General features: G+C 47.8%; 1 protein-coding gene across 2 annotated transcripts in view; it reads left to right on the forward strand.

The window, feature by feature from the left end:
- The window catches only part of ANKRD11 (ankyrin repeat domain containing 11), a 130,936-nt gene that overhangs the window by 10,391 nt on the left and 101,387 nt on the right, over positions 1-19,158 (forward strand). For both annotated transcript variants that reach the window (XM_066327430.1, XM_066327431.1), the window contains exon 2: positions 12,669-12,748. The gene's annotated coding sequence lies outside the window, so the exon portion shown is untranslated. The remainder of the gene's footprint in view (positions 1-12,668; positions 12,749-19,158) is intronic.

The raw sequence follows: 19,158 nt of genomic DNA on the forward strand, positions 1-19,158 counted from the left end.
GAAGATTGCAGTTTTCCCACTGTCATAAAAAGTTACGATCCTCCTGATCCAGGCATTGTTCCGTAGGCGGAGGCAGGAGGCAGATGCGGAGGTCAGCGGCGGCGCGCACGGAGCGAGCGCGGATGTGCCAGCGCAGTGAATGCCCTGCTCTGTGTTCCCAGCTCTCCCAAACGCCTTCAAAAAGTGCCTTGTGCTCTTTTTCTGGGCCTTCCTAAGAAACCTGCACCTGTGGTACTTGCGGAACAGGCAGAGCATTTCCATGGGAAAGGAACTTGGCAGGGCGGCCGAGCGGGGGCTGTTTTCCAGGGCAGTATTTTAGACCCTGCTGAAAACGTGGCGTTTTCAGTGGCAGAGACTGTGAGTCAGTTTATAACCTCCTTCCTTTCTCTGGGCTTTTCTTTGGGGTACGAGCCAAGGGAGTTAAAAAAAAAAAAAAATAACCAAGTGGCTGCATCTTGACGAGCCTCATTCCAATTAACTTCCCTCATGCTCCAGAAGATACATTCCCTAAACTGAGATCCATTCCCTAAAAAAGGACTATTCAGGCTAAGTGGTGACGGTGGGGGAGAGTATGATCAGCTTTTACAGCTTTAATTGTGGGCTTTTCTAAAAGTCTCTCAGTGGCCTGTGCTGCCTTTGAACCCTGGTGGGGGTGTAAGATTCTCCCAGCTGTGGAGTCACCACCCCAAATTCTGAGGTATGAAACACCTTCCAGTTCTTAGTAAGTTACGGCCGATTAAAATAAGTCACTATTTCCAGTTTCAGTCAGATCTCTCTAAATATAAACTTAACCTCTCGTTTAAACCGTTTTCTGCCAGAATGGGGAGGCATAAATGTGGTCTTTGTTTGCAGCCAGGAAAATTAAAGGGTCACAACATTCAGAAATGTGTTTTTTAGATCTTCTGAGAACCTGTTCCTCAAGGAACGTTTCTGCTTGGAAATGGGCAAATACTTTGTGTATTCTTTAGCTTGAAGAATTTTATTCTGATTAACAGACTAAAACTTGGGGGGGCAAAAAAAAGACTCTGATCCTTCTCTTTGGGTGATCCATTAGCTGCTCCAGCTGCCTTTTATTTATTTTTGTAGACACATGTGTGAATGTAAACATTTTATCTGGAATGGCCTTGCAAATGTTCCCGCATTAACATATATTGTCATGGAGAATAATTTTCATTTAACTGTAATTTGCTTTATATTTTCCTGCCTGGTTGCCATGGAAACGCAGACGGATGTGGCAGGGACTCCTCACAGGAGCCAGGTTATGGATTGCCTCTCTAATGGACCTCTGTTGATCACACTGCAGCCTGCACTGGAGAAACCAGGGCTCTTTGCAGGAGACACTTTATTTAGATAAACTGTGAGATGCCTGTGGTACCATAGCTTAATATTCAGAGTTACCAAGGGTGGTTTTTTCCCTTCTCCAGAAGTTTTTGGTTTTTTTTTGTCATAAGAACTATGTATTATGATCCTGGAATTGAGATGTATTTATTTAAATTTAATGTCGGTTAGACTTGATTTTCAATTTTCATTTCATTTGCTGTAATAGCTTAACTGGTAATGTTCTTTCCTGGGTTCAGTTTAAGATCTGAAACGTTTGAAACAGAGCAGTGAAACATTTGTTATTCTTATCCCTGCACAAGAAGTTGACTTGCTTTTCATAATAATGCGTCTGTGCTTTTGTGTTTCCTTTTGGCTGCCAGCAGGTAGAAAGGGGACCGAGATGGATTTTATTAAAATGATTACCTGTGGATTTGGGGTCGATTTTGCACCTCTTGTTTTTGGCTGCCTTGTCCATGTCTGTCTCATGCCACGGCTGCTGCTCTGAGCTGAGTCCACACAGATTGTCCAGAGAAGGGGCAGGGTCTGGAGCCTGGAGAAAAGGAGGCTCAGGGGAGACATTCTTGCTCTGGAGGTGTTAAAAAATGTGTAGGTGTGACATTCTTGTTTAGTGGTGGCGTTGGTAGTGCTGGGCTTGATGATCTCAGAGGTTTTTCCAAACTAAACTACTCTGTGATCTCCAGGGTTATCAGTGCTCAGATGTTTTAGGATGCAGATCTCTGCCTTTGTCCATGGCTTGTTGGATCCTTGGAAGGAGCTGCCTTCTAACCACTGAGATAAGAATCGTGGTGGCATGGCTTCAAACTGAACTCCCCAATTAACAAATGATTCAGTTTTTGGTTAATGGAGATGAGCTCAAGGAGAGAAAACCAACCACCCAGGATTCTTTCCCCTGGCTACTTTGATGGCAGAAACCTCAAAATTGTAACTCAGAGACATGAATTGAATTTGTCTCCTGAGTGAGACCCCTCGAAGTGAATTTTTGGGTGGGTTTGAAAGGGAAGTTGGTTTGGCCCTCCCTTAGCTGCTGGTTGTGGTCAGACGCCCGTGGCCGGTTACGTAAGGCTGGATTACTCCAGCACGTGGATGCTTCCCCATGCATATGGTCTCACAGTTATTTCTTGGTCCTTTACAGGAGGAATTGGGTAACATTTTGTTCTGTAACGCAGGATGAAGAAACCCAGCGTGTTTTTCTGTAATGGGGTATAAACAAGTAGTGTAACATCCTATTTCGGGCGTTTGGAGGAGGAAGGGCTCAGGAGGGGAGGCAGGGCTGAAGCAAAGCTTTATTTTCCTAGACCTACACACCAGATTTTAGTAGCTCTGCCTTTGGTAGATGCTGTGAGTGTTACAAACGAGTTGGATTTTGAGGTGTGTAAGCACAATTCAGTGGGTGCTGTGGGTGTGGAGGAGCCTTGGTTGTAGAGGTTACCTCTGGTCCCCTCTGTATTTCTGTATCTTTCTGCCTGATTCACAGTCTAAGACCAATCTAATTTCAATTAAAGTCTGAAAAATGACTTGGCTCTACTCAGGACTTTCGGGTCTTAGATAGACTTTTTGCGTTTTTCCTTTATTTTTCCTCCCCTTTTCTGCCTGTTGTGCCATGAATACTCAGAACTGAGCATTTGTGTTCCCCAGTGGCACATTTGGGATTCCTGAATACACCTCTGCAGGTGGGGAGGTGAGGCCATCTGTGACCAGGCAGTGCCATTTCTGAGCTCTTGGATGGGCCACTCAGAATGCCTGACAATTTATGAAATAATATGTTCTCTAATTATTCATTACTCTCTAATTCATAGTTTTGCTTGCATTTTATTCCATTTTTTTGCGCTCCCGGATCTGAGGCTGTGATCCTTGCTCACCTGCCAGGTGTTTTTCCCAAAGGTGTGTCCCTCAAGGGCTGGTGATGAATGGCACTGTTGTAGGTAGAAGGTAACGTGACTAAGTCACCTTTTGTGGCCTGGGAATGGACTCCTGCACCTGATAATTGGGTTAAACATCAGCTCCTGGTAGCCAGGAGAGCAGAGAGGCTTTGGTGGCCATTGAGGTGTTTGGCTGAAAGTCTGAAAAATGACTTTTTCATTTGATGGATACACTTCATTTGAGGATACACTTCATCAGGAATTGGAGTGCCAGGACAAGGGGAATGGCTTCGTGCTCCAGGAGGGAAGAGTTAGATGGGATATCAGGGAGAAATCCTTCCCTGGCAGCGTGGGCAGCCCTGGATCCCTGGAGGTGTCCAAGGCCAGGTTGGATGGGACTTGGAGCAACGTGGGACAGTGGAAGGTGTCCCTGCCCGTGGCAGAGGTGGGACTGGAATGAGCTTTAAGGTCCTTCCAACCCAACTCATCCTGTGATATTTTTCAGGTTCACTCACTTGGTTTCGCACAGCAGCTAATGCTGCTTCACCAGCGCTCACAGAAAAGTGTTAGTTGCAGGTAAAACATTATAAAGCCAAACTGTTGTTCTGCTCCTTTCAGTCTCGTGGACACTCGGGTGGACTTTGAGCTGCTCATCCCATGTTGAGCACGGCTTTGAATTTCTCTCTGTTAGTTGTGCCAAAGATCTGGGAGGAAAGAGCACTTTTAATGCATTGCTGTTCCCCAAAAATGCTGCAAATCAGGATGGGCTGTGGGGGAGTGGGGAGTTCAGAGGAGCTGCCTTGTGTGCAGTCGTGGGAAGAGGGATTTCTTCAGGGAATGGGTGAATTGTTTCCTTCTGCTCTGAGCAGCCTCTTAATGAGCTGCCCTCTCCAGGGTGCAGAGAGATGAACCTCCCGTGGCTAACTCCAGCCTGGGAGGCTTCCACCACATCGCTGCCTTCGGATCCTTGGAGCTAAAAATACATCCGTGCTGCACAGCAGACTCCAGGCACGTTAATCTGTTCCCTTTAGGAAGGAGACTTGTGGTACTGGACGAACTACTGTGGAAATATTATTTTTTTTTTTTTTGCCGTGCAGCGTTAACCAGTTTTCTTCTTCCAACGGAAAAATGCCGTGGCAGTCATTGTTCTGGTTGGAATTCCCTCTCTGACAACAATAGCAGCACTGGGGTGGGGTGCTTTGGAATTGTTTAGTGAGGAAAAGTTTTGGAGGAGCAAGCTCTCCCAGGCTGCGCTGGCTCCACCGCGTGATTTCTCTGCGCCGTTCAGGCTCCTGCAGGAGCGTTCCCAACAATGGTTTTTTGGGATTCTTCTGACCACTCCTGCCTTTTCCAGCACAGCTCTGTAAGAATGTTCTGTCTCTATCAGAGCTGGGTTGCTCTGCCACCTCCTCCCATTGAGCTGGGCTCACGGGCTCCTGCAGGAACATTCCCACCACTGGTTTTTTGGGATTCTTCTGACCACTCCTGCCTCTTCCAGCACAGCTCTGTAAGAATGCTGTGTCTCCATCAGAGCGGGGTTGCTCTGCCACCTCCCCCCATTCAGCTGGGCTCATTTGGTTGTGATTTAGGCCGTTTTCCCGGGATGAGGAGGAATGAGAGCCTGCCAGGCTCACACCTCAGAGCGCTCCTGGAGTTATTGCTACCTCTGAGCGCAGTGATTCATCCCCAAGGCAGACACAGCTCGTGCCCTCCATAGCTCCCTGGTTCTCCAGCCATGCTCACACCGTGTGCTCCAGCCTCAGCTGGGATGCTGCTCTTCCCTGCCAGCCTCTGTCCCCAGGTAACTTTGGGAATGTTTTAGGGCAGCGCGAGCGCCGCTTTAGACACGGCGCCGAGGGGCTTGGAGCTGCATTTTCTGCCTGGTGTTGAGCAGCTCAGTAGCTGATTCTCTGCACGAGTTACAACTTGAATTGCTGCTGTTTGTGCCAGTGGGGCGTTTGAGGTCTGGGCTCCAGGATGACTCGCAGCGAGGGTTGCGTAAGCGTGTGTAGCTCCGCTCTCAGCGCTTTGTTTTCCCCCTCTTCCCAGAGCTTTTGCCTCTCCAGCTGTTTAAGATTCAGAGTGTATTTTCCTCCTTTGATGTTTGGCTTACCTTGACAGGCTGGGAGAGCTGGGCTTGTTCATCCTGGAGAAGAGAAGGTTCTGGGCAGACCTTAGAGCCTCTTCCAGAGATAAAGGGGCTCCCAGAGAGCTGCAGAGGGAGTTTGGACAAGGGCCTGGAGTGGCAGAACAGGGAGGACTGGCTTCAAAATGAAAGGAGGAAAGATTTAAATTAGATATTAGGAGAAAATTTTTGGCTGTGAGGGTGGTGACACCCTGGCACAGGGTGCCCAGGGAAGCTGTGGCTGCCTCTGGATCCAAGGCTGGGCAGGGAAAAATGTCCCTGCCTGTGGCAGGAGGTGAGACTGGATGGGCTTTGAGGTCCCTTCCAGCCCAAACCATCCCGTGATGTTGACACAGGAGCTCACCTGCTCCACCAGCCTCTGTTTTCCCTGGATGTGCTGCTTCTGCTGCTGCTCATTAGCACAGGCTCAGTCACAAGCTGCTCAGACAGCCTCAACCATTTGTAAGGAAACTGTCTTTAAAATATGGATGGCATTAAAGGGACTCAGGCTTAAAATTAGAAACTGTTTATGATGCACAGTTGTAGTTGTTTACCTTGAACCATAATTATCTTATTTCCTGAGTTAAAAACGTCACGTCAGCTTGCTGAAGCAAGATTTGATGACAAAGGAATTGTTTTTAGCCACCAGCAGAGCAAAGAACACTTCAAAATGTGTGCCTAAATATGATTTTATAACCTAAAGTATACCACACTCAGGATTTTAAATTGGCTCTGGAAAGTTACGTGGGCTTATGGGTCGGCCATTTGGCCAGGGATCAAGGGACTGGGTTTAATCCTGACTCCTGTGTCCTTTTGTCCTCTGAGCGTTTTCCTTGCCACCCTCTGTGCTGTTTGTTTGGCCAGCCCTTGTTGGAAGGGAGGGCTGTGCCCTTTCCTGGGGGGCTCTGGCCATTCCTGGGGTGCACAAACCCCTTCCCAACAGAGAGCATCAGGAGTTTTCTGCTGGACTGGCAGCTTCAGGTATTTTATGGACAAGCTCTGGAGAGAGAGAAGCTGGGTGCCAGCAGCTGGGCAGGGGCAGAACCTGCATCCCTGAAGCCTCTCTGAGTGGTTGGGGCACCTCAACAGGCACAAGAAGATATTTGACTTCCTTATTTTAGCATTATTACTTATTCCTGTATTTCCTGATCTGGTTATTCAGGCAGTGGCCTGTGCCCTCCTCACCCCCTTTTCCAGGCTGGATTTCTGTACCCTGAGTGAGGCAGCAGCTGCTCCTTCCTTTACCTGTGCCTGGTGCTGCCAGGATGCTCCTTCCTCAGGAGAATGGAAAGTGGGAGGGGAGCAGCTTCTTTAATGATGACAACTGCTACTTAAACCTGTTCAGGGCTTAGAATAGAAAGGGAAAAAAAGATCAGTGGAAGCTGTAGGTGCTTTCAATGTATGTGGGATTTTTAAGGAGTCTTTTTATTCTGACCTTAACTTGCCAGGCCCCAGACAATAGGGGAGGGATGCTGTGTGGAAATCAAGGAGGTGCTTCCTTTCAGCTCTTTCTTTGCTGTGTAATTTGAGGTGGTTGTAAGGCACTTGTAACCCAGGAATTGTTGACTCCAGCACATTCTACAATGACATTTTTCATGTTGCTTGCTGGGGACCTCCTGGATTGTCCAGCCAGCATGATCCTACATATCTGGGTGTGGGGCTGCCACCTGCATATTCCTAAAAATAACCTGTATTTGATTTTTTGGAGTGTCTGGTTGTAACATTCGTGTCACCACAGAGGGTTTTCTTGGCTGGGGAGGTGACATTCAGCCTGCTCAGAATCCAACCAGAAGCCACTCCATGGATGTTTGTTGGTTTTTTTCCCCTCTGTGAGTGAGACTGTTCTTGAAGGCTGAACACTGACTTCCTTGACTCCTCCTTGGCTAATTAGTGTGCTTTAAAATGGGATGCTTGCATCCTTTTCACCAATCAGCGTTCAGAAAGGAAAGGAAATAGTTCAGGTATTAATAGTAACCTGTATCCAATTTGCCGTAGAATTGCAGATACAAATGTCTGGGACTGGAAAGGTGACAAATGTGTCTGCCTGTCACTCTTTCCTTTAGAAAAATGGCATTTTCTCCATGTGTTAAAACTGAGCATGGAGTAAGGAATGCAGATTCATTTTTTTAATCAAGTGGAGCTCATTGTGGCCCAGTGGCATCATTCACCTTCCCCTGGGAGGAGGTACTGAGGGAATTGAGTGGGACTTTGTGGCGGAGTCACAGGGAGGGATTCAGTCTGGGGAGGGCAGGGATGTGTTTGTCCCACCTCACTGGTTTTTAGGAGCAATGGAAAGGAGAAGGCTGAACTACGACAGCAGCTGTGAGCTCACTTTAAATTAGGGCTTTAATTCCAGGCAACATCCACCCCACTTGCCTTCACTGGGTCAGTGAAGTTCAACATCTTGGAGCTTAATCCCCATTCCTGGAAGTGTCCAAGGCCAGGTTGGATGGGGCTTGGAGCAACCTGGGATAGTGGGAGGTGTCTGTGCCTGAGGGGCAGAAACAAGATGAAATTTCAGGTCCTTTCCCACCCAAACCATTCTGTGACTCTGTGATGTGTCATCCCAGATTCTGACCTCCCTTAGTTCACTGGAGAGCTCCAAAGAGCTTGGTTGTTCCTGAATTTAGGCTTCTGTCAACCCCCAGCTCCCAGGGACTGTGTTGTCCATGTCAGACTTTCAATTAAAACGCTGGAGAGACAATTTCTTTTCCCAGGAGTCACATCTTTCCTGCCCTTTGTGCTTATTGCAGTGGGACAAATTAAACCTTGGGCTCTTCAGCCCACACAAGTGTCTGTGTTTTTGAGGACAGCATAAGCTTATTTTACATTTTTTATCAAGTAGCACAGACAACACAAGCTTTAAAAACTGTAGATCTCAGCATACATCTTATCTGCAGGGCAAAATAAAGGAACTTTAAGACCAAGAATATATCACCTACTTTCATTCCTAAAGCCATCTAATTAAATTTTACTTGATGCTACAATTTTGTCACCATCAAACACGCTGAAAGGTGGGTTTGTTGGTTTTTTTTTTTAAGGCTAGTGGAATTCTCTGTGTGGTTTGGCTTTTCACTTGGGTAGCTGCTGCTGTTTGAGCACAGTTGGTTTGTGATTCCTGCAGGAATATTCGTAAGCTGCAGTGAAAGGCAGGTCCTGGAGCTCACCCCAGTGCTGGGAATCTCTCTGGAAAGGGTGGGAATGTGATGGTCTGCTCTGTGTGTGTGCCTGGAGATGGCTGTGCTGGGAGCCCCTGATAGGCTGCAGGGGGAATTTATCTCCAATTTATGGGGATTTCTTGGAAACAACTCTTAATCTCCCTTCAGATCTACACAGCAACACCTCTTCCTTTCCTCCTCTTTCTAGAGAGTCCTGAGCTGCATGGAGTGGTTTGAGGATGCTTTTCCAGACTTCTGAGGGAAATTGGCACAAATCTGATGATCTGTAGTCACTGTCCATCCCTTGAGGGGCCAGGAAAGTTTTTGTACTGAGCTGGGCATGGCTTTTCTGGCTTTCACTGCGATGGGATAGGCAAAGCTCCAGAGACAGGGATTTCTGCACTGGTTTTTTTATAGGTGGCACATTTTCTTCCCCAAACTCCAGCAGCAGGAACCCGTGGATATTTATGGAAGACATCTGTGGGGTTTGTAATGCTGCTGCTTAAGGGTTCTTCCCCCAGTCTCCATTTTCTCAAGTTCTGGAATTACAGTGGGATTTTAAGCACCTCATTTCAGCAGGTGAAAGCTCTGACTGTGTGCTCTATCAGGCTGTGCAGGCAGGCACAGAACTCTGCCAATGGAATGCTTTGGAAAACACTTCTGAATTTCCCCTCTCACCAAATTTGCTGTACTTGTTCCCCTTGATTTTGTATCGGAGGTAATGGAGCTTATCCAAGAGCAGGAGCTCCATGGGTCTTGGGTGCTCCCCTGGGTATATTTTCACTGGAGCCCTCAGAGAGATGCCTTATTGAAATTCTGTCTCTTCCTGGAATTATTTTGAGGGAGGCAGATGAGTGCTGTGGAAAAAGGTTCTCTTATTCCCTAGAGATTTTTTCCGTTCAAAAGTTGGTCTAAACCAGAATCTAAATCTCTGACATCCTGTTATGCTGCTTAGTTCTGAATCACCATAAAATCTGAATTGATGCAGATTTGGGGTTTGGGGTCCAAATACAGTTTCTTCCCTCAAGGAACACTAATGGTGAGGCACAGAGACATTTGCCTCTGGATTTCCTGGGATGGGACAGCAGCAGTGGTTTCTTTCCTGCTCCCTGTGAAATGGAGATTTAAGCAGAACCTTTCTGCATTTATTGATCAAATTTAGAAACATCGAGGGGTATGAAGTCATTGAAGCTCACATTTTTCAAGGGGACCTTTGTAAGGGGCTCTGCATCCTCTCAGAACTGGTTTATTCCTCCAAGGAATCCAATTCCCACCTCGCTGCTGGGACCAGTTGGTGTTGCTGCCACATCCCAGTTGCTCTGATGTGAAGAGTCTGTAGCTAATGTCAGTATTTTTCAGGTCACAGCTTGGGATTTTAAAGCTTTTTCCATCTTCAAGTGCTAATTTCTGTGAAGTTACAAGATACCCTTTTATTAAGGAGGTTTGAATTATGTAATTCCCCGTTTTTTCGATGGAATGCTGGCAGAAGTTGCATGCTGTGCTCTGAATGTGAAGTCCTGATCTGTGTGTGGGTGCAGCAAGAATCACTAATTCGGGGAGGTGCTGAGAGACCCCGTGGTCAGTGTTAAGATCAGGAGTTGGTGGGAAAACGGAGAAGTTTAAACATTTATACATTTATTTTGGTGGAGCTGTCGGCTTGCCCCGAGTTTCCAAGTTGCTTCGTGCTAACAGAAAATAAAGTTATCCCAACTCTTGAAAGACTGAACTTGTTTTAAACCAGAATCTGGCTACCTTGAGGACTTATTTGGTGTCTTCATGACCATTTCGAGGCACAGGAGGATCAGTGTGTGCTGTGGGGCACTGCAGATGGCTCCTGTGCAGTGACCGTGTGCTCTGGAGCCTTGTCCATGGTCAGTCCTAGGGGGAACAAGGGCAGTGATGATACTTTGTGAAGTGCTACACTTTCATCAGCTAAAGCTAAGAAAAAGGGCTGGATAGACGTGTTTGTTAATGATAATGTGGCTTTTGGAAGTGAAGTCGGGTTTAAATTGAAATGTTGGATTCCGCGCAGGAGGAACGTTGCGTGAGTGACCCGAGCACGTCCAGCCCGTGGGGCTGTGCTGGGCATCTCCCCCTGGAGGATTTGCTGCATTCTTAAGTGATTTGATAACAATTTCATTAAAAAACTGGTGCCGTGTTCGTTGTGAAAATGACTTGGCTCACGTGTGGTCGCTGTTTCAGCGTTACCATCCTTTCTGTATGTTTATGTGTGAGCCAAGGAATGAATAAATTTGCTGTATGTGGGCCAGCAAGCAGCTGGAAATAGACCTTGAAAATGGTGTATCCGTGTCCTGGGACTGATTCCTGTGGACTTTTTGGTAATTTTGCTCACAGTTGAGCACAGTTGTTGCCCAGGGAAGCTGTGGCTGCCCCATCCATGGAAGTGTCCAAGTTGGAGCAGCCTTGGGCTGGTGGAAGATGTCCCTGCCCATGAGAGGGGATGGAATGGGATGAACTTTGGGGTCCTTCCAACTCAAACCATCCCATCATTCTGTGACAGTCACTTCTGTCAGCAAGCAGCACTGCTGCATTTCCAGACAATCTAGCTGCAAGTTCAGCTGTTCCCCCTCCCAGTTTATCTCCTGTTGAAATGCTAATTAGTGATGTGACTGTTGCCATGGAGAAGAGGATAAAAGGAGTAGGGGAATCCTGCTGGAAAAGGTGCTGTGCAGGTATCACCATCGTCCTCCATGGGGCTGCAGTTCCCATCAGGGATCCTTCAGTGCCCCTTGACCTTGCAGAAATATGTAGCCATGTATCTGTATCTCCTTTACTCTTCTCCAAGAAAAATACCCAAAACCTTCCATTTTGCTCCTCTAGAGAAATCTACCTGCTGCAGGATTCCTTTCTTTGAGTCAGGACCCTGGACCTTCACATCTTCCTCTGGGCTTTGGGGTTTATTTTGGCCTGTTCCTTTCCACTGAGGTTCCCAAGACTTGCCTCAGCCCAGCTGGAAGCAGCTCTACCCTGGATGCAGCTGCTTTGCTCATCTGGACATCCTCCCTTTGGCTTTTCATTGGGGAGTGAAAGTTTCCCAAAACAAACAAGGCTCTCCCAGGGTTCCTGATCTCCTCCACTGTGCATCAATCCCAGCTGGCCTCAGAGTCTCTCCTGGATGGTTCTTGGAAGGAACCATCCCATTGGAAAGCAGCTGTCCAAATCCAGCTACATCAGAGAAGTTGTTTGTAAGGTGACGAGCGTAAAATCGTCACGAGCTCTTGCGAGGCAAAAAAAAAATCAGATTATTTTTCACCGTGACTGGAGCAGGGTTTGTCACTTTGTCCCTTGGTGTGGTTTGCAGTGGTTAGAGACTGGATGGAACGTGGGGTTTGGGGGAGTTTGGCACCAGCAGGATGTGGAGCTGGCAGTTCACCCTGTTGAGGCAGAGCAGGATAACATCACTGGGGCAGGGGATGACCCAGTGCTCCCAGTGCTAATTTCCATACCTCTGGGTCCCTCCCCATCCCACTGAGCTCCTCCAGCTTGGGAACTGTGAGCAGTGCAGGTTTTTGGGCTTGGAATCTGCCAGCCCTTTCATGTCTGCCAGTTAATGAATGTAATTCCCCTTTGCCTTGGGTGCTGAGAGCTCCTGCTGGCTCCTGCCCTGCGTCACGAATTTCACTTTGGGAATTCAAAGCTGGAGAAACATCCTTAAAAGTACAGCAAGCGCTGGTCAAAAAAAAAAAAAAATCAAGGTAGAGGTTTGTAATAGACCCACTGCTCTTCAGAGCAAAGGTGTGCTTGAAATGAGAATGCCTGTGCCATGGATAATTCCACAGGGCTTGTTTGGGAAAGTGAATTCCTGGCACAGGAGCTTGTTCTGGCCCTGGCTGTCTCTGGATACGTGAGCTGCTCGGGGTTTGGGGGAGTGACATGCCCTCATCTGTAAATAAAATACCTCTGAGCCCACCCAGATGGTTACAGGAACTTTGAAGCAGGTGGTTTTGAAGAAAGCTGTTATCAGAGAGTTATGGAAGAAAGTAGATGCTTGGCCCAGCTTCCTTTAGTCCTGTGTTTGTGCAGGGTTGTTATCAGGAAGTTTATTTGTGGATTAGGCAAGGGTTTGTACTTGGTAACCTTCATGTACTCAGATCCAGTGTGCGTGTTGTGAATAAAATTCGCTTGGTTTAATTTTCTAATGAACCAATTTCTTGTGTTTTTCAGATTACACAGCGTTTTTGGGACACACCTCTGTTGGATTTTAATATATGTCCTGTGAAGAACAGCTTTCAACTATGGAATCGGTAAATATTGACTTTGCTTCTGTCCAAAATTTCTGGTTTATTCCCTCACAAGTGCTTGTGTCTCTGTTGGACTGTTTGGTTTTGCCTTTTTAAAATGTTTGTCTTTATTTTCTGAAAATTGAAAGCAAAAAATCGCGAGTTCAGTAGGTACTAACCAAGAATATCTTGGGAGTTGTCTGTAGCTCAGAGAAGTCTTTTTAATTTTAGATAATTTTGAATATAGCAAGTTTTTCTCTGACCTCAGTGAAATAAAAGTGAACTTTCCTGCGTGGGCAGTTCCAGCACAGGTTTGCCCAGCAGACTGTGCAACTTGTTGGTGCTCCTGACTGCTGAGTATTAAATAATGCCTCTTTCTTTCTCTTTGCTTTCAAAATGTCTTGAAAAAACCCAAAGTCTCTTAAGTTTCCCAGTGTTATGTCTCCTTGTGATTAGCCTAATTGAAACAGATGGCACCTACGTTTCATTTTGGGCAGAGAAACCTCCCAATCTGCTGAGACTACAGTTGGATGCAATGTTAAGATTCAACTTTTTGGGAGCATGAACAGATGCAAAAATAACAGGCTGTCGTAGAGTGGAATTTAGGGGGAAAAAATGAGATTTTATTTTTTTTTTTTTTGCCTCTGTTTTGTGCAAGAGGGTGGGAGAGGCTGGTGCTGTCCTGGAAATCCCGATGGTGTGGCTGGAGCTGGAGAAAGGGGGTTATTCTGACTGGATTTTTTTATTGCTGTGCTGGTGGTTTGGTGTGATGGGAGCTGAGCAGGAGCTGGGTGGGCTCAGTGCCTGTTGGGGAGCCGTGCAGGGCTCTGGGTCATCCCCAGCATGGCCAAAAATCCTATGGAGAAGGCTCCCACTGGATAATAGAGTGTGTGGCTCCTGCCTTGGGGCCCTGGGTCCTTGGCTGACCTCTGGGTTCAGGCTGCAGTGGGATTATTTGTGATGAGGCTGTCAGCATGATGAAGGCTGTTGCTGGAGAGTTGCTCTGGGTGCTCTGCTCCTGTGCAGGCTGATGGGTGTCTTTCATCCTGGATTTTGAGAGGAGGGAAAAAAAAATAAAATAAAAATCATTGTGTTTATTGTGGCCACGATAATTTCAAAGTATTCAGGTGGAGACAAGATGTTATTTCAGCTTCCCCTGGTGAATATTAATAGCAGGAGAAGCCTTTCACAGTGAGACAAAGCAGAGCAGGCATCGGTGACTCTCCTGGTGCCCTTAGGTAATTAAAGTGTATCAGGTGTGAGCCCTTTTCCTGGCGTGTGCAGGAGCTCTGGCCTCCTTCCTGGGAGCTCTGCATGGCTCTGAAAAACCCAGCTCAGCTCTGACATCAATTATAAATTAGGCTGGTTGCTGTTTGCTGCTTGTTTTAGTTCATAGCTGCGGACGAAGGTTTTCCCATCCCGGTTTTGGAGTAAGTGGTGTTTGGCTTTTTGAATGCAAACTGTCCTTTATCAAACCAGGATAAGGGAAGCTCACCCAAAATTCAGGTGTGTTTGCACAGCCCTGTTTGGAAAGGGTTTGCTTGAAGCAAGCCAGGTCATCACAGAGTCATGGGATGGTTTGGGTTGGGAAGGACCTTAACCCATCATGTTCCATGGGGATACCTTCTACTACCCCAGGTTGCTCCAAGCCTGGATTTGGACACTTTCAGGGGTGGGGCAGCCACAGCTTCTCTGAGCTGTGATATTTGCTGCTCTTTTTGCCTTTGGTGGCTGCACCACGCTGGGCTTGTCCTGGCCTTGGGTGACTCCACTGCAGCCCACGGCTGGCTGGTGCCATCTGCCTGTCCCCAACACCTTCCCAGGGAAACTGAGGGGTCAGGGCTTTCTCCAGGCAGCAGCTTTGCTGGTGGCTTTGGCAGTGCTGTTCCGGGGAGTTCCTGATGAATATGCAGGTGTGGGATTAAAGGGATGAATGAGGAGCAGAATTGCTTCCCGAGCTGCAGCCGGGCGAGTTCTGACCTCCCGAGAAGGGCACGGTTGTAAAGCTGAGGCCTGGAGTGGAAAAGCAATTACAATACACGCTGCCAGGATTGAATTGTCCTCGGAAAGTCAGATGCTGCAATAATGGGAGCGTTGTTTAGGTGGAACGTGACTTCACTTAACTGCTCGGTGTTTTTCTATTAATGCTCCTAAACGTGTTCACATACAGTTCTCAGGTCTTGCTGCTCTGGGGGAAATCGAGCTCAGTATTCCACCAGGAAGATATTTCTCTGTGGGAAGTGTTTTTTCTGAGCTTGCTGCCTTTTTTCCCCATGTGTGTCAATTCTTACCCCTTGCAGATTAGAGGGGCTGCAAGATAACCCTGTGGCAGTGCAGTGTGCATTGATTCTTTAGGGTGTTGGTCATTATGGAGCAGAGGAGACCTTTCCATGGGCTCCTGGGGTATGGCACTGTTGGCTTTTGGGTTGGTGCGTTATGGAGCAGGGCCTGGGGAGGGGGATTAATGGTCTGAGAGAGCTGGGATTGTTCAGCCTGAGGGAGGGAAGGCACCAGAGAGACCTTTGGAGCTTCTTCCAATGCCTCGAGGGGCTCCCAAGGAGCTGGAGAGGAGCTTTGGGCAAGGGGCAAGGGGCAGTGGCTTCCCACTGGCAGAGGGGACAGGGTTAGATGGGATAGTGGGTAGGAATTGTTCCCTGTGAGGATGCCCAGAGAAGCTGTGGCTGTCTCTGAATCCCTGGAAGTGTCCAAGGCCAGGTTGGATGGGACTTGGAGCAACCTGGGCTGGTGGAATGAGATGAGCTGCGAGGTCCCTTCCAACCCAAACCATTCCATGATTCAATGCAGCGTTCAAGAAGCAGAGTTGAGTGGCGTTGTGGGTTTGCTGAGTGCTGCTTGAGCCATTTCTCTTGGAAGAACAGAGGTTTGGGAAGCTCCCTAAAGCAGCTGGGTGACTCTCCGGGTGCGGGTTTGACCGGAATGTTTCACCAGAGCCAGTTTGGGGTTTGTTCTGCCTGGGAAGGGGAGATGGGGCTGGTGGAGCTCCTTGTCTCTCCTCCCCGTGTGCACAGGGGGTCTGCAGGGCCCTTAGGAGCAGTAAATGTTTGTGTGGCCATGTTCTGGTTCTCTTGGACAGCGCTGAAGTGACGCAGTCTAAATTTAACTTTTAAACCCGTATCTTCGCCGCCAGCGGGGGTTAAGCAGAAGTGGCTTAACTGTGAGCCTGGAGTTCTTTGTGGGTCAAACAAGCCTTGAGTTTTTGGACACAAAACCCTGCTGAGACCTACGGGAAAAGAGCTTTAAATCCTTCCCCCCCCGTCCCCTGTGAAAAAAGCTGCTTTTTCAACCGTAATCTCAGCACAAGCATTTGCTTTGAGTGGTTGAATTGCTGCTTTTACAGTTCTCTGTATTTTCCTAGAATTTGTTAAATTGCCAACATTATTCACATGGCACTTTTGGCAGGTGCCACCTACATGCCCTCAATTTGAAGGTACCTTTCAGGAGTGCAGTGGAGGTAGGGAGGCTCCTCTCTTGCATGTCAGATGTTGGAGGGCGCAGCACTTCCATTAATTCACTTTCCCTGACCTTTCCACTGCTAATAAGCCAAGCTGGAGCACAATGCAGCACCTTAATGAACAGACCTGAGCTGAGCAGGGCTTGCTTTGAAAAAATGTCTCGCTTGACTTGTTCGTTGGGTGTAATTTTGGTCCATTTATTCACCATGGTGCAGACGGGTGTTCTTGGTGAGAGCAGCCCGCAACCAAATATAGTCCTTTTTCTCCTTCCTCTGGTGTTCAGAACTAGAGAAAACCATGTCAATAACTGCTTGAAAAGAAGCAAAATGGTTGGTTGGGCTTTTGCTTTGAATCTACTTGGTTTTGAATAATTTTATTCTCCGAGGGGCTATATTGTGACCTGAAAAATCCTCATTTTTAGAAGGAATATCCTTCTGAGTTAGGATTTTGTAGATTTATATCAGCTAATGCAATGCACACTGAAAAAATGCACTCTTTTGGGTTATGATTTTGTAGATTGATATCAGTGTAATGTACGCTTAAAATCACGGTTGCATTTTGGAACGAGTTCATTAAAACAAGCAGACAGTGCACAGGATTATCATTTCCAGTAATTGCCAGCCTGTTATTTCATAGAGGAAGGCTCCTGAACCACCCAGCCCTGGTGACACAGGGAGGTTGGGTTTTTTTTTGGTGGGGAAGGGATCTTTAGGTTTCTTGACCGGTTCCTGCTTCTATTGTGCAACGATGTTCCTGGGTGTGACCTCTTGGGAAAGTAAAAGTGCTGGGGGGCAGGTTGTGGGGTGGTGAGCGAGGGTTTTATTTATTTATGGGTGTTCCACGGAGCATGAAACGTGCTCTCCAAAGTTGTGGCCTCCACCCTGAGGAAGTGACACTGGCTGGGGAGTGAAGTGACACATGATGTGGCTGCAATCCCTTGTTTTCCAAAGGTGTCCATGGTGGTGTGATTAAGTGCAGATGATGCTCTTGGCAGCAGGAGGTGTGCAAGATGTTCCCACCAAAGGCGAGGACCAGGCTCTCTTGTACTTCTGGAATGAAGCTTGGGATGTTCTTGTTCCTCCTCCCCTTTTGTGTAGGTGATGGTGATCCGGAGGTTTGGACAGTCGAATCCTGAATTCTTCAAGGGAGGGGAGTGGTTTTGTGTTTAGGGAATTGGTGCCTGCTGTGGGAATGCTGAGGGAGATGAATCAGTGGCTTGGGTATCTTTAGTGGGATGGTCATTGTCCAAGGAGCAGGTCAGCTGCTGGACACCCCTGAGGTGGGAATGAGGTGGGAATTGTGGCTCAGAGGTGTTCAGTAGCTGCACACCCAGTGTGTGAATTCATGGAAACCTTGTATGGAAAATGATTTGGCTGAGCCACCAAGTGTCTGACACAATCAGGGAGGTGCAGTCTGGTCCTGGTTCAGCCATACATGCGTGGAAAAGTGCGTGGAAAAGTGGGAAATGGTTATTGCAAGCAAAGGCGAAAGTGATGGATGTGCTTCACTGATAGTCCTTGGAAGGGGACTTCTGACAAAACCAGGAAACAATTCTGAAAAGTAAGTCTGAAATGTTGGCCTGCTCTATCCCAGGAGGAGTTCAGAGTGAGACTGAAGGGAGCCTGGAGCAGCCTGGTCTCATGGAAGGTGTCCCTGCCCGTGGCAGGGGTGGGATGGGATGAGCTCTCAGGTCCCTCCCAACCCAAACCACTCAGTTCCACGCCGAGTGTGGAGATGGGAAGCAGGCATTAGCAATGTTTCTCTTTCCTTGGCTAAATTCTTGGCAGAGCTTTGGAACAACGGGAGAACAAGGGCTGAGCTTTGCTGCCTCAGCCTGATTCCTTCCTGGCTTAACAAGATGCTTGAGGACTCACTCAGGTGTTCCAGCAGCTTTTTTTGCTGCTGGGTGTTATCCCTGTTTTATGGTCGTTTGCTGGCCGCCTCCAGAAATCCAAAGCTGAATCGTGTTGAGCAAGTTACTGCTTTAAGGAGTGTTTTGATCTTGGGTTGTGACTGGACAAGGCTGATTGTTTCCAGTTGCTGGAGACGTGCTGGGAGAGGAGGGGAGGTTTTTTGGGGTGTTTTGCAGGAACTTGTGGACACGAAGGGAGTGGGGGACCGTGGGCTGTGCCCACCACGGCACAAATCCTGCGGGATGGAATTCCCAGAACTGTGCCTGGGTGTTTTGGGAAGCCGACAACGCCTGGCTTTGGCCTCAGAAGTGGCTTTGGGTTGGTGGACAAACACTGAGAGCTGTGCTTTCCCTCCGAGCTGCTCCATCCCTTGGCTGCCTTCCTTCCCCTTCACACCACCCTGCCTCATCCCAGATGGCTGCAGGAGCTGCCTCGGGATTTTTGGGAAGGCACGACCCTTGGGTGAGGGCCGAGGCAGAGCAGCAGTGAGCAAAGTGGAGTTCTGGAGCTGCAGAATTGGGTCCCAGTTCTGGGACTGGCTGATTCTCTGCGCTTCCCCCGAGAGCAGCGTCTCGGCTGCGACGTTTTTAACTCTTGAATTTGGAACAGACTTTAGCAGCTCACCTTTGGGGGTGGGAGCTTGGGAGGTTGTCAATACTATTGCCTGGAACCATCTGTTCCTACCACTAAGTAGCTGTAAAAATCAGTAATTCATTCCTTTTTTTTTTTTTTTTTTTTTTTTTTTTTTTTTTTTTTTTTTTTTTTGTGTAAATCTTCTCCCTTGTTATTTTTATGGGCTCCTTCATTATGGAAGACGAGCATCTCCACGGTGCTGGAACTGACGTGTTCTGGGTTTAATCGTTCATCTGAATTTATTGGAAATTTCAATCCCCTGCCGTTATCGATATTAGAGGTTACTTTGGAGCACAAACAGCTATTTCTGGGGAGCTGGGTGCATGGGGCTCCCTTTATCAGGCAGGAACGTGCTTGTGGAACGTCACCTTTGTGCATGAACCTCAGAGGAGAGGGCACGGCTGCCGTGTGTCGG

Source organism: Sylvia atricapilla, chromosome 12 (genome assembly GCF_009819655.1).
Source record: "Sylvia atricapilla isolate bSylAtr1 chromosome 12, bSylAtr1.pri, whole genome shotgun sequence".
NCBI classification, from domain to species: domain Eukaryota; kingdom Metazoa; phylum Chordata; class Aves; order Passeriformes; family Sylviidae; genus Sylvia; species Sylvia atricapilla.